This window comes from Equus caballus, chromosome 4 (assembly GCF_041296265.1).
Source record: "Equus caballus isolate H_3958 breed thoroughbred chromosome 4, TB-T2T, whole genome shotgun sequence".
Classification (NCBI taxonomy): Eukaryota; Metazoa; Chordata; class Mammalia; order Perissodactyla; family Equidae; genus Equus; species Equus caballus.
The window spans coordinates 107,900,336-107,915,153 of NC_091687.1; the positions used below are offsets into that span (position 1 = coordinate 107,900,336).

Consider the following 14,818-nt stretch of genomic DNA (forward strand, 5'->3'; position numbering starts at 1 on the left):
ATTTGTCAGCTTTCTAAACCTCTTGAGGTGGTAGATTGCATTCAGAAAGGAGTTTTCTAAAAAAGGCCCAAGATTCTGTCACGTTACGATTTGCTGATGGTCTCTTTTTGGCAATAACTAGCCTGTTCACTTTGGAATACAAAATCAACAGTGTTGAATGTCGCCCTGGCCTTGCACTTCTGGTAATGGCAGACTGGGTAACCTGGTTCAAACCAGTTGATGCTTCTGAAAAGCATGAGAATTTTCAGGATAGTAAAGAATTACTTGGGCTAAGATTTAAAAGCTGATAGAAATCCAGAGAGGTGAACATCTTGCCTGGGGCCACTCTTGCCATTGGAATTTGCTGTTCTGGAAAAGCAGCTGAGATCTGAGCCATGCAGTTGACTGACTCACAGGGTGAGAGAACAGAAGCTGCAGTCTAGGACTTGCTATAGGTGAGAATCCTGGTGAACCACCATGGTTAACGTGGAAATCTTGAAAGGCTGCAGCCTGAAATACAAGTGGACTGGGGGTATGCTAGCCTTTCCTTGAAGCCCCACTAAGTCATTTAGGAGAAATTGCTGAAATTGGATTAACATAATCTCAGATTACTGGTGACCCCAGGCACCTAACAGAGGCAAATGAAACTTCTCTCTAGAGGAAGATAACGTCATCTTAGGCCTCAAGTTATTTCTGCAGTGACTTTTCAAATACGGTGTCCAGCACACAAGCGAGTCAATGTAATCAGGCATGCCAGGAGACGAGCTGAACAAGAATCAACACAGATAACAGACGGTAGAAACAGCATTTTACACAATGGAAAAAGCACAGACCATAAAACATTGTTTACTATGTTCATGGAGATTAAAGCTGAACTTAAACATTTCAGCAAGGAACTGGAAATTATGTAAAGGGACAGAGCAGTTTTGAAAAAGAATCAACTAAGTACTAGATTTAAAAAATACTGTGACTGAAATTAAGAATTCAGTGGATTAATAGCAGATTAGAAAAGTAATGAACTGAAAGATCAATAGAAAGATCGTACCTCCCTGAATGAAGTAGGAGAGAGAAAAAGGATAGAAAACACTGAAGAGTGTGTAAGAAATCTAGAGGATGTAGTGAGAAAGTGTAACATATATTTAATTGGAATCCTAGAAGGAGAGAAGGGAGAATGCAATAGAAGGAATATTTGAAGAGGTAATGGCTGACGATTTTGAAAACTGATGAAAGATATGAATCCACAGAATAATGGATCCCAAGCAGGGTAAAGTATTTTTTTAGAAAAAGTTTTCCACTTCTAAATAACAGTCCGAGGCTCATTTTCTTTACAGTGGGTTGGTTCCTTGCTTGCTGCCTGTCTGCCTACTTTCCGTCCTTCCTCTTCCCTCCCTCCTTCTCTTTCTTTCTAATTTTAGCAGTGTTTTTCAGTATTCTGAGGATAAGTGTTTTTCTAACATGAAGATTTACACAGTCTTTTATCACATTTATATAATTTATATACTGGAGTTCCAAAGATTTTGATTGGAAAATAGGATGTAATTGCCATTTGAATTGAAATTCATTGAGAGAAAAATACTAAAGACAAGATAGGCTTTCCAGACCTAAAGGAATTTTGGGCAGAATATTTAGGGGACAGAGCCCCTCACTAGCACTCCTCAGTCATGGTCACAGGTAGCCCCACTCCATCTGCCCCAGATGGATAGGCAGAGAGCCTCTCACAGGTGAAGGGCATCCTTAGGAACGACAGTATGCTTAGGTTGCAGATGAGGACCCTTTTTAGAGTACAAGGGGAAACGTAATAATTATGAGTGATAATTATGGACCTGGACGTGTGGTTGTTCTAGGTAACCCCAAGGGGAGGTTACCCATATCTTTATGTGGAAACATAAGTTTATCTTAAAAAAATCGCTAGATGACTTACGTTTTTTAAAGAATGGCAAACAGGAAATCATTGGACTCTTCCTTTCTAGGTGGTATAACAAAAAGTGATTAAGGACGTAGGTTTGACATCAGATGACTGGGATTCAAATCTCAGTTTCTCCACTTCCTAGCTGTCTGTCTTTAAAGCAAGTTACTTAATTTCTCTAAGATCAAGAGGATAAGAAGGTAAGAAGCCTGTTCTTTCTATTTCACACCCTGGGCCAGTATTTTGTCCTTTTTTTGTTAGTCTTATGTGCATATTTGATGTAAGCCACTTTGTCAGCACTGTATACCCCAAGAGACTCATGAAGTGTTAGCAGAGCAAGACGCTTAACAGCTATTGTTTAAGGGTAGTCAACTCCACCAGTATTTCTTTGGGCCCTAGGACCAAGCTGGCTCTAGAAGCCCTTGTTGACCACGGAAGTACGTATGCTTGTTTATATTGGCTGTGCTTAAAGCTATTTTACTTGCTCAGTTATGTGGGTATCTCAGCTTTTTTTCTTGTTCGTTTATTTCATCTTCATCTTATGTACTTAGAGTTTAACCTTCCTTTTTATGGGCAGAAGGGGAACAAGAGATAATAGTTTTCATGTTTTTTGGGTTATAAGTGGTTAGTACTGTTCAGTTCATGCAGTTCTCTCAGGAGTTGCAATCTGAAGGCTGATCAACAGAACTTTTGCAGTTTTAATTTTTTTAATTATTTATTTTTTTAAGATTGACTTGTGAGCTAACATCTGTTGCCAGTCTTCTTTTTTTTTCCCTTCTTCTCCCCAAAGCCCCCCAGGACATAGTTGTATACTCTAGTTGTAGGTCCTTCTGGTTGTGCTATGTGGGATGCTGCCTCAGTGTGGCCTGATGAGCACTGCTAGGTCCCCGCCCAGGATCTGAACCGGTGAAACCCGGGCCACTGAAGTGGAGCGCGTGAACTTAACCACTCGGCCACCAGGCCAGCCCCTTGGAGTTTTTAAATTTGAATTTCTTTAGGTGAGGGACATGCCCTGCCACTTCCCACCACTCTTGTGTTTCCTCTCTCTTTCCTCATTTATCTACTTGGCTTCTGACCACATTTAATTTTATGACCCCCGTGTTAACATGATATGGGCTGTTTCTGTTGGAACTGAAAAAAAGACAGCTGCGGTCAGGGCTTTTCCTGAGCATGCCTGGCAATCTTGAATGGACGCTGTGCTCAGAAATGAATGAATTAGAATATGACAGATCATAATAAAAAAGGTTTGATATATATAGTAGAATATGTAGTTAGAAAGGTATTGAATGTAATGATCCCATGAAATAAATGTTTGGTGTGCAGGCCTTTATGAGGCTGTGGTCGCTTTCTGCTTGTTGTTTTCTACAGGTCTTAACCAGGGAGGGCTGCTACTTTCTACTTTGGCATTTGATCAGAGAGGGTGTTAAAGAATAAAGGCCAGCCTCTACCAGCCCTTATTCACTGGTCAACCAGGTGTCCCAAGTTTGGTTATTTTAGATGCTTTGTCATTTGTAATGTTGTCTGTCCTTTCAGTTTCCTTTTCTTTAGTATTAAATTTGCTTCGTTCTCCCATCGACATTACCATGTGGTTTTCCTCTGCGTTTGAGATATAATATATAGACACTATGTGTGTTTATGTTCTTGATTTTCTTATAGAGAGGAGATTCATAAATATCTGAGGGATGTCAAAGGATTATTCCCAGGGAGCATATGATGTCTGGAATTTGCTCTGAACCTTTCCTAATTCAATAATCTCCTTATTTGTAATTATGAAAGATGTTGGTGGCAGTGTTTTCTTCTAGTCTTCCAAGGTGGATAAGGAATGAGAAGGAATAATTGTATTTGTGTGTTGTCATCACCTGGTAATTTCACCGGGGTGTGTAGGAAGGACACTGTTGTAAATCAATATTTGTACTCACATGGCTGTAGCTGAGTTAAAAAATGAATATGTCTCTTTTATGGAAAAAGCTAAAAAAGTTTGCTGTCTGACAGTTTGGAATATAGAGTATACTGATGAGAAAATAGCTGGAAATTACTGAAAGGTAAATATTTAACATTTAAAGAAAGACGTTTTAAACTTCATTAAGTATTTTGAAAATTATTTTGTAGTGAAGAAAAATGACAGCTGTTCTGTTCAGTTAAACAGAATTGTCTTAGTCTTTTAGTAAAAAAAGATGGATGTTAAAAGAGGCATATGAATTACAGACCAGATAATGGTTCATAGAGGAAAAACAGTTTTTTACTTGTGCTTTTAGAATATTTGCTCAGTGTTCAAATTTTATTCTCAAATTTTTAACAAATTAATAGAATTAAAATATTTCTTCCTTTTAGTGTGCTAAAATCCTCTTTGCTTCTGAGGTTAAAAGAAGAGGCCATCATACTTCATTCAAAGCCTTTAAATATGTAATCCTCTCCAAATTTCTTCCTATATTTTTAAGTTAGGAAATTTTTTCCTAAGAATTTTTTTACCTTGATTATTAAAGAAATACATATTCTTTGTAAAAAATATTTTAAATGAAGAAAAGTAAACAGAAAATTATGCATTATGCCAATAATCTGAGTCTATTTAATTTAGTTTTTGGTAATTTCCAATAGCAGTATAACATTTTATATAGATAGTATAGAGAGATTAAAAATAAGTAGCAGAATTTGCAGCAAAACATTAATAGTGGTGAGATTTCAGGTGGTTTTTAATTTTTAACTTTTTATTCATCTGTATTTTCTGATTTTTTAGCATAATGACAGAGTTTAAAATATTAATTTCTGGCACTTTGTGTGGTATCTAGCATGTAGCTCCTACTGTGTTCCTAGTAATAGCCTTATCTTTAGGATTATTTAATGATTTTTAGAAGAAAAATGTGAGATTGTTTAGTACATTTAATAATCTATGAGTGGAAGATGCATGGAATGATTTAAATTATCTTTAGAGTGACATTGCATAACAGGCATTGTTTTAGTCAGCTTTATGTAATTTACTTTATGGAGCATACTTTAGAAGCTAGTGTGTACTTTGCACTTTGTTCTTTGTTAATAGAAAATGACTCTGAAAAAAGCTTCTCAGAATGGGTCTTCCTCGCTCAAACTGTTGTGCCATTGAGAAATACCCCTCAACTCTAATCTGATAATGATGATGGAATTTATATTGAGTGAGATCTTGTGAGATTTTAGACCTCTCTGACCTATGTAGTTTGCCGAAAAGCATTTTGATATAACAACAGTAGATACTAACAGTAGCGATAATAAGTTTGGTTTTTGAACAGACTAAAGCTATGTGCTTAAATTGTTATTTGCGTATTTTTGTATACACATTTTACTGGTTTCCTGGATTGCATTGTAGTGCAGGGCTGCCCTTCACCTATAAAGATGAAGTCTTGCTTTTAATCCTGCCTCTCTATTCTATTTTCCTCCCTCCTAATGGGTATCAACTTTTTTTTTTTATGGTTTATGGGGAATGCTAGAAACCAACTCAATATTATGCCTTGTCCTTCCTTTGCTTTATCCTTCCTTTGTTTTATAATATAAGCAGTTAAGTGTGTGTATGTAGATATATTTATATATAGAATTCTATATATACTCTTCTCTATCTTACTTTTTTCACCTGACAACGTATCTTAGCATTTAAGCCACAGTAATATTTGGAGATATTTCTCTTTCCTTTTTTACAGCTGCATGTTATTCTGTGGTGTGGATATTTCTTAGTTTGTTCAACCAATTGAACAAACTATTCAGACTAATCAATTGGATTGATTCCAGCCTCTTGCTATTACAGATAGTCCTGTAGTGAATAGCCTTGTACATACATTGTTTCCCTTTTTTACCCTTGTGGGATAAACTCTGAGGAGTGATACAGCTAGGTCAAAGGGTTAAATGCATATGTAGTTTTACTAGATGTTGCCAAATTGCCCTGCGTAAAAGCTATACCACATGTAAGAGTTTCTCTGTAGCCCCGCTGTCAGAATGTGTTGTCACGCTTTTGGATTTTTATAAATCAAACAAGTGCAAAATGGTATCTCAGTGTGGTTTTAATTTGCATTTCTCTTATTATGAGCAAGGTTGATCATTTTTTCATACGGTTAGGAACCGTTTGTGTTTCTCTTTCTGTGAATGGTCTATAGGGTGGTTGGTCCTTTTCTTTATTGTTAGAATCTTTTATTCGAGACTGATGAGACCCTAAGGTGATCCTCAATGATTTCCTGACACCTAGTTCCCTCACTTTGTGTTGTTCCTTCCCTGTGAGTAAGGGTGAGACCTAGGACTTGCTTTTTTTTTTCTCTCCCCAAAGCCCCAGTGCGTAATTGTATATCCTGGTTGTAGGTTGTTCTAGTTCCTCTGTGTGGACCCGCCACACCATGGCTTGAGTGGTGCTAGGTCTGCACCCAGGGTCCAAACTGGTGAACCTTGGGCTGCTGAAGCTGAGTGTGCAAACTTAACCACTTGGCCACGGGGCCAGCCCCAGGACTTGCTTTTAACTAGCAGAATATGGTGAGGGTGATAGAATGTCAGTTTCTTAGTAAGTTTAGGTTATATGGCAAAGATGATAGGATGTCACTCCTGTGACCATATTATGTTATATAAGAATCCGTCTTAAGCAGGCTGGAGTAGGGGACTCCTCATTGTCAGCTTAATGAAGTTAGGGACCATGTTGGTGAAGCCCATGTGGCAAGGAGCTGCAGGCAACCTGTAGGGTCTAAGGGCAGCCTCCAGCAGACAGCCATTAAAAAGCCAGGGCCTGTCTGTCAAACGGTCACAAGGAAATGAATTCTGCCAACAACCTTGCTGAGTTTGGTACCAGTTCTTCCCCAGTCAGGCCTCCAGATGAGAGTGCAGCTTGACTCATGCTTAGCTTGAAGCCTTGTGAGACCCTGAGCAGATGATCTGTTTAAGCTGTGCTCAGACCCTTGATTCTCAGAAATTGTGAGGTAGCACATTTGTGTTGCTTTAAGCCACTAAGTTTGTGGTAATCTGTTGTACACAATAGGTAACTAATAGGGAGATACTGCCTTTTTGTCTATGAGCCAGGTTGCAAGTATTTTTTCTATTTTCTCATTTTTCTTTTTTACTTTTCTTTTAGTATCTTTTGCTCTCTCTTTTTTTTGCTTTGTTTTTATGTAATCTAGTTTATCTATCTTTTCCGATATTGTTTCTGAATTTTCAGTCATAGCTAGAAAAGTTTGCCCACTTCCAGATAGTACAGGAATTTACCCTTGTTTTCTTCTAGTATTTGTGGTTTCATCTTTTATATTTAAATATCGAAGTCACATCAGATGTATCCAGTTGAATGGTGTGAGGAAGGGACTCTAGTGTATCCTTTTCCATATGGCTAAACAGTTGTCCCAACACCATTTAGCAAAAAGTTGTTCATTTCCTCACTGGCTTGTGATGTTATCTTTATTTATATAGTAGTCCCCCCTTACTAACAGTTTCACTTTCCACCATTTCAGTTGCCCTAGGTCAACCGTGGTCCAAAATAACGCTACCTCCCAATGCCTGCATCATTCACCTCACTTCATATTATCACGTAGGCGTTGTATCATCTCACATCATCACAAGAAGAAGAGTGAGTACAGTATAAGATATTTTGAGAGAGAGAAAGACCACATTCACATAAATTTTCTTACAGTATATTGTTATAATTGTTCTATTTTATCGTTAGGTATTGTTGTTAATTTCTTACTGTGCCTAATTTCCAAGTTAAACTTTATCATAGGTTTGTATGTATAGGAAAAAACACAGTATGTATAGAGTTTGATACTGTCTGTGGTTTCAAGCATCCGCTCACCCTCTCCTTGTTTTTCTTCAGGGTTTGCTTGGCTATTCCCTGCTTGTTCATTCTTTTCCAAGTGAACTCTATAATCAGCTTGTCTAGCTCCAGAAAAAAAAATCTGCTTGTATTTTTGACATGATTGTGTAACATTTATAAGTTAACTTAGGGAAAACTGACATATTTATGATTTGGGGTCTTTCTATTCATGAGTATGGTACATCTTTCTATTTGTTCAGGTATATGCACGTTGCATATACCTCTCCCCATTCTTCTGTACCTCCCTGACAAAACCCTGACTCTTCATCTTACAGGGCACCTGTCCCTGAGCAATTACTAGACTGTGACAAGGGAAAAACATGAAACTATACCGCCTTGTCTCAGTGAGAACTCATGTACACAGCTGGTTAGCCTTTTATTCATTTAACTTTTGAAAAATGTGTTATGTTGATATCTAAGTGCTGAAGTTTAGGTTTTATTAACTATTCAAGTTTATGATTGAAAGAATTTGTTCACTAGTTGTTTTGTATTAACTAACTTTAAATGTTTGCTTTGACCCTCCTTTTGAAGGCTTTCAGCCTTGGATCTTGAAGCCGTGGTAATTGCCCATAGAAGGAATAGCAAACAGTAAAAGCAAAAAGACTTTATTGTATAGATGCTGGATTCATTAATCATTAGCATAGGTTAGATGAAAATTTCAGCTCTTGATTTTTGTTTGGATGTTTTAATTTCTTAAGCAGTTAAGAACCTATTATTTTATTAACTAACAAGCATCTTATTTCTTTGCACTTTCTTCATATTTGGGTGTTATCTTCTTGACCTTGTCTAAAAACTGATAGTATCTTTGTTGCTGCTTCTGAAGACTATTTTGGTTAATTATATAAAAGAAATGACTGATTTCATAAATTTCTCTCATTTTTATAGGTACCTTAATTTAGTATATTGATTCACGACATAAAAAATGGTCTCTAAAGAATTATCATACTATGGCTTGAGGAAAATAATATTTACCTGATAGAGTTGCAAATAATTCCTGAACTTATGAAAATGTTCTTTCTATTTCTGCGAATATAAAATAAGAGTCTATCTGAAAATTGGAATTTTTAAGTTTTGCTGAGTGTTGTAGAGCTAAATGTTATGATTTTAAAGTAGAGACACATCGATTCTTTTTAAAATATATCTTTCCTGCCCCTGCCACCTTGAGAATTAATACGTTTTACATTTCAGAAGACAAGGACTCTTGATGTTGAGCTGTTGGGGAGAGGTTGAGCCAGGGGTACTCTGTGAAGAATCTGAACAGTTTGCCAAATCCTATGGGTAAAGTCTTGAGGAGAAAACTTTGATTTTGCCCTTAGGTGCTGGCAGCCAAGAGAGAACCTAAGATCATGCAGTGACAAAGTGGAGAGTAGTTTCCTGTTTCTGTCACAGAGACCTATATTTAATTTGTGAAATTGGACAATGAGAGGCTGTTGTTTTTTGTACCTTTTCTAATAATAAATACAGCTGTTGTCTTACCTCGTTTTCATACTGCTGTTGAAATAAGGTAGTCATGATCTCCATGCATAGCATTAAGGTATTACTTGGCTCAAACAGAATAGTAATACATTTTAGAAATTCCCAGCATTTTGCAAGCATATTGATAACTCTGTTACAGTAATTTTTTCATTAATTTCAACAAATATTTATTAAATGTTTGCTATTGCCATATTTTGTTATAAATTCAGAAGATACTGCATGAAATAGAACAGACAAAAGGTTTTGCTCTGATGAAGGTTACATTCTAGTAGGGGAGAGATAGACAATAAATAGTAAATGTAATGAGTAAGTAATTATGTAGCGTGTAAGAAGGTGGGAAGTTGCATGCAGTGGGGAAGATCAGAAGTCCTAGTGTTTGGTGGTTGAGTTGCAGTTTTACTTATGGTAATTTAGATCGAGCCTTATTGAGAAAGTGATATTTGAGCAAAGAGTCAACAGAGGTGAAGTCAGCTGGGATGAAAAGTATTCTAGGCAGAGGGAAGAACCCACTTATAATCCCTGAGTGGGAATATGATTGACACATAAGGAGTCCTGTGTCTAGGACGAAATGAATAAGGAGGGAAGTAGTGGGAGATATGGTCAGAGAGGTAAATGCCAGATTATGCAGGGACTTATGGGTCATTGTAAGGAATGACCTACATTGTAAGGTCATCTATACCATTCATATATTAAATTTAGACCTAATGAGGAGGAAAAAGTTAACATTGAATTTCTACTATATTCTTTCATTCTGTAAATATTTTTCAGCATCTTCTATGTGCCACTTATTGTGCTAAGTGAAGGGAATACAGTGAACAAGCAAACAACAACAAAAGCCAGCCATGGTCTTTGTGGAGATTATCTTGGTCTAGTGCAGATCATTGTGTTTGTGTGTTAATCATTGTACCTGATGCTTTACATATATTATCTCATATAATTCTAAGTATTTCATTTAAATCTGAGTATCCAGGGGCCGGCTCCGTGGCCGAGTGGTTAAGCTCACACGCTCCGGTGTGGCGGCCCAGGGTTCGGGTCCTGGGCGCGGACGTGGCACCACTCGTCAGGCCATGTTGAGGCGGCGTCCGACATCCCACAACTAGAAGGACCTGCAACTAAGATATACAACTATGTACGGGGGGGTTGGGGAGATAAAGCAGGGGAAAAAAAAATAAATAAATCTGAGTATCCAATAATATAGTTGATGAAAATAATGCTAAGGAAATTTGGTAGTTTTTCAAAGTTACATAGCATATGAGAGAATGGGATTAGAACTTAATCTTGGCTTTTCATTATACCGTTGGTTCCCAAATCTGGCTGTATATCAGAGTTAACTAGGAAGCTTATTAAAGCTACAGACTGCTTAACTCTACCTCTGCAAATTCTGGTTTTAGCATATTTGGCACAGAGCTCCAGGAATATAAACTCGCCAGGGATTCCTGTGTTTTGGAACTGTTGCTTCCAATATTATATTTACGGTAGTGTAATATAAATAGTGATGTCGGCATCCTTATCTTATTCCTGTTTTTAAAGAAAATAATTTTATCGTTTCACCATTGAGTATCATTTTTGTTGTAAGATTTTCGGAGATTCACTTTTTTGGGTTAAAGATTTCCGTATTCCTAGTTTGCTAAGAATTGAGTGTTGAATTTTAAGGATTGGCACCTGGGCTAACAACTGTTGCCAATCTTTTTTTTTTCTTTCTGCTTTATCTCCCCAACCCCGCCCCCATACATAGTTGTATATCTTAGTTGCAGGTCCTTCCAGTTGTGGGATGTGCGACACCACCTCAACGTGGCCTGACGAGTGGTGTCATGTCCGCACCCAGGACCCGAACCCTGGGCCGCCGCAGCCGAGCGTGCAAACTTAACCACTCGGCCACAGAGCCAGCTGGCCCCAAGTGTTGAATTTTAATAAACTCTTTATCTCCACTGATCAAATCATATGTTTTTAAAAATTTTTTAAGATAGTGGATAATAGTAATAGGTTTTCAAATACTGAACCAGCCTTGTATTCCTGAAGTACATACAACTTGTTCATGATGTGTTCATTTTTAAAAACATTGTTGGTTTCGGTTTTAATGTTTTCTTTAAGATCTTCATAATCTCTCTGAGATTGTCTTTAATATTCCTTCCTTATACTGTCCTTGCTTTGATATCAGGGTCATAATAGCCTCAGAAAATGAGATGGGGAATGTTTCCTCTTTTTCTGTTCTTTGGAGGCAGTCATATAAGACTAGAATCATTTGTTCCTCAAATGTTTGATAGAACTCACTTGTAAAACTGTCTAGAAATGTTTTTGTAATGGTTTAATCTTCGAAAGGACTATAAAGCCATCCAAGTTTCCTGATTTTCCAGTCAGTGTTGTGCATTTATGTTTTTCTAGGAGTTTATCCATTTTACCTAAATTTATGAACAACACTTTTATTTTTAAGCTTCATCTATATTTATGCCCTCTTTTTCATTTTTTGCTTTATTTCTCCTTTCTCTCTTTTTCCTTTGTTTTTTCTTTAGAAATTCTGGAATTCCATTTCTTTTCTCCCCCTCCCTAAAACCCCAGTGTGTGGCTGTATATCCTAGTTCTAAGTGCTTCTAATCCTTCCATGTGAGCCACCTCCACGGCATGGCAACTGACGGACAGGTGGTGTGGTTCCACACCTGCGAACTGAACCTGGGCCCCTGGAGCTGTGAGAGCGCTGAACTTTAGCCACTAGACCATCAGGGCTGGCTCTCTCTCTTTTTTCTTGATTAGTCTTGCCAGTGCTTAGTTAATTTTAGTGATCCTTTTAAAGAACCAACTTTTGGCTTATGAACAGTACTTTTATTTATTTATTTAGTTAGTTATTTTTGGTGAGGAAGATTAACTCTGAGCTAACATCTGCCGCCGATCCTTCTCTTTTTGCTGAGGAAGAGTGGCCCTGAGCTAACATCTGTGCCCATCTTCTTCTGTTTTATATGTGAGACGCCTGCCACAGCATGGCTTGGCAAGTGGTATGTAGGTCTTGTGCGGGGGATTGGAACCTGGAAACCCCAGGCTGCTGAATCAGAGCACAGGAACTTAACCACTACGCCACCAAGCCGGCCCCACACCACTTTTGTTTTTAATCTGCATCTATTTGTGCCCTCTTTTTCATTTTTGTTGTTGTTTATTTCTACTTCCCCTTTGTTTTCTTGATTTGTCTTGCCAGTGCTTTGTTAATGTTATCTTTTTTTTTTTTTTTGCTGAGGAAGATTTGCCCTGAGCTAACATCTGTGCCAGTCTTCCTCTGTTTTGTATGTGATTCTCCACCACAGCATGGCCACCGACAAGTGGTGTAGGTCTGAGCCTGGGAACCAAACCCGGGCTGCTGAAACAGTTCACTGAACTTAACCACTAGGCCATGGCACTGGCCCTTATTGACCTTTTTGAAGAACCAGCCTTTGGCTTTTGTTATCGTTTCATCTTTATTTTCTGCTAATTCCTGACACAGTTATTGTTTTCTTCATTTTTGTTGGATTTATTCAATTATATTTTTCTAAATTCATAATTTCTGGGCTGTCTTTTTTAACATTAGCATCTCAGGCTATAAAATTTGGCTTTTGCTGTATCTCATAGGTTTTGAAAAGTAGTATTTTCACTATTTAGTTCTAAATAATTTCTAATTTCCATTTAGACGTTCTCTGATTTTCTAGTTATCTTTTTGCCTTTGATTATTTTTTAACTTAATTGTCTTGTGATCAGAGCGTTTGTTCTATATGATGCAAGCTCTCTGGCCTCACGAGGTACACCGCTTCTTGAGGGCCTTTGCTTTGGCCCTCCCTGCCCACTCCTGGATGTGTCTTCCCTGGGTGTTTGCAGTGCGCACAACTTCATTTTGTTTAGGCCTCAACTTGGCTGTCACCTTCTCAGTGAGGCCTTCCTTAGCCACCTACCGGAAACCTCACATACCCTCTTCTACTTCGTATCACTCTTCCGCACGTTATTTTTTCTCTTTAGCACTTACCACTTTCTAGTATTATCCAACATCAAGTTCCAAACTAGATAAGGAAGGAAGTATAGTCAGGTGCCACATAACATTTTGGTCAACAGTGGACCACGTTTATGATGGTGTCCCATGAGATTAGTACTGTATGGCCTAGGTGTGCAGTAGGCTATACCATCTAGGTTTGTGTAAGGGCTATAGGGGAGGAAGAAATTTTCCTCTACCCTTCCATGTTCTTCTCATTGGTCTGAGAATTAAATTGACATGAGGCAGATTAACAGGAGAAAAACAAAAGTGTAACAATGTGTACATGGGAGAAACCCACGAAAATCAAGTAACTTGGCAAAATGGCTGAAGCCCTCACCTTAAATACCATCTTCAGCTAAAGACCAAAGATGTTGGGTTGGGGAGAGGCAGGGACTTCAAAGGAAATGAAGGAATTCGCTGGAAGGTGAAAAGGAGCAAACATTTGGAAAACAAGTGTTTGGCCACACAGAAACAGAGGAGCACAGGGGGGAGCCAACAAACAGGCTTTTCTGGGTGCCTCCCTGTCTACCACCCAGATTGTGTTATGCTAAGGTGATAGCTCTCCTCCTGAGAGAGGTTTTTTAATTTGAATTCTTTTAGTCAGTTAAAGGGGGAGTAGAAAAACTTTGTGTTTTATTTCTTAAAAATAATCAGCCTAAAATAATCTTCATGTTAAATAAGACATATTTTGGGGTGGTAAATTTTGTTCTCTTTCAGTACACTCTTATGAGTTTGCACAAGGCCTAAATCACCTAACACATTTCTTAGAACATATTCCAGTCTTAAGCAGTGCATGGCTGTAAAGCCTTTAAGGGGTGTGTGGCTGGGGACAGAAACGAAATGTAAGCTGTAAGAGAAGGGGAGTGGAGTGTCCAGGCTTTGCCTGCAGTGAGGTTGAAGAGTAGTTGCAGTGTGGGTCAGAGTGGCAAAGTGAGGGTAGTGGTCAGAGGGAGGTTTTTAAGGTTTGAGAGGTCCTTAAATCAGGTCTTGGTGATGATGAAGTCAAGGGTGGGGGCAGGGCTGCTTAAGTAGAATATGCGTGAAGGTTATAAGAGGAACATGCATCAGATGTTGAAGCTAGAGTTTTGAAGGGTTCTGGACATTGCCCGACATGCTCGTGGGATTTGGAATAAAGAAAAAGATGTGAGCCGAATGTCTGAGTGTCCGCCAGTTGTTCGAGCTGCTTGATGGAATAGCCCCTGATTCGTGACCTCTCACTTCCCAGTGACTGAAGAAGGGATTGGCTGGCTTTCCCTCTTGGTCCCTTTCCTTTCTGTGTTCCGAGTTAAGGAGGCCAAGATGGAAATGGGAAGGCCTGGAGTGGTTTGAGGAAAACAATCTAAATAGAAATGTCATTGTACATCTGTTGAAGAGGGGACGCCTCCTTAGATGCACAGCTCCTTATGGAATTGAGCAGCCTGTACACTTAGTCTTGAACTTCAGGATTTCATGGCCTTTTGAGAAAGAAGTACTTTTATTTTTGATGTTTGCTTGCTTGTTTCTTGCCTGTCCCCAAAGCACATATTTTAGGAAGTTTCAATGTCTGTTTTAGTTGAAATCTAATGTTTTACCTAAATGTCTCTACTCTGTATTCTTTGCAACATTTTTGTTGCAAGTTGCAAATTTACAGCTGTCTTTGACTTTTCATTTGCTTTGTTGGCTCCATTCACTT

General features: G+C 38.3%; 1 protein-coding gene across 17 annotated transcripts in view; it reads left to right on the plus strand.

Annotated features, from left to right (window-relative positions):
* The window catches only part of GALNT11 (polypeptide N-acetylgalactosaminyltransferase 11), a 53,460-nt gene that overhangs the window by 10,203 nt on the left and 28,439 nt on the right, over positions 1-14,818 (plus strand). For 7 of the 17 annotated variants that reach the window (XR_011438059.1, XR_011438055.1, XR_011438056.1 and 4 more), the window contains exon 2: positions 1,950-2,085. The exons of 7 other annotated variants lie outside the window; for them this stretch is intronic. The gene's annotated coding sequence lies outside the window, so the exon portion shown is untranslated. Of the gene's footprint in view, positions 1-1,949; positions 2,086-7,331; positions 7,443-14,818 lie in introns of those variants that run through there. 3 more of the 17 variants (XR_011438057.1, XM_070265275.1, XM_070265279.1) reach the window with 1 other exon arrangement.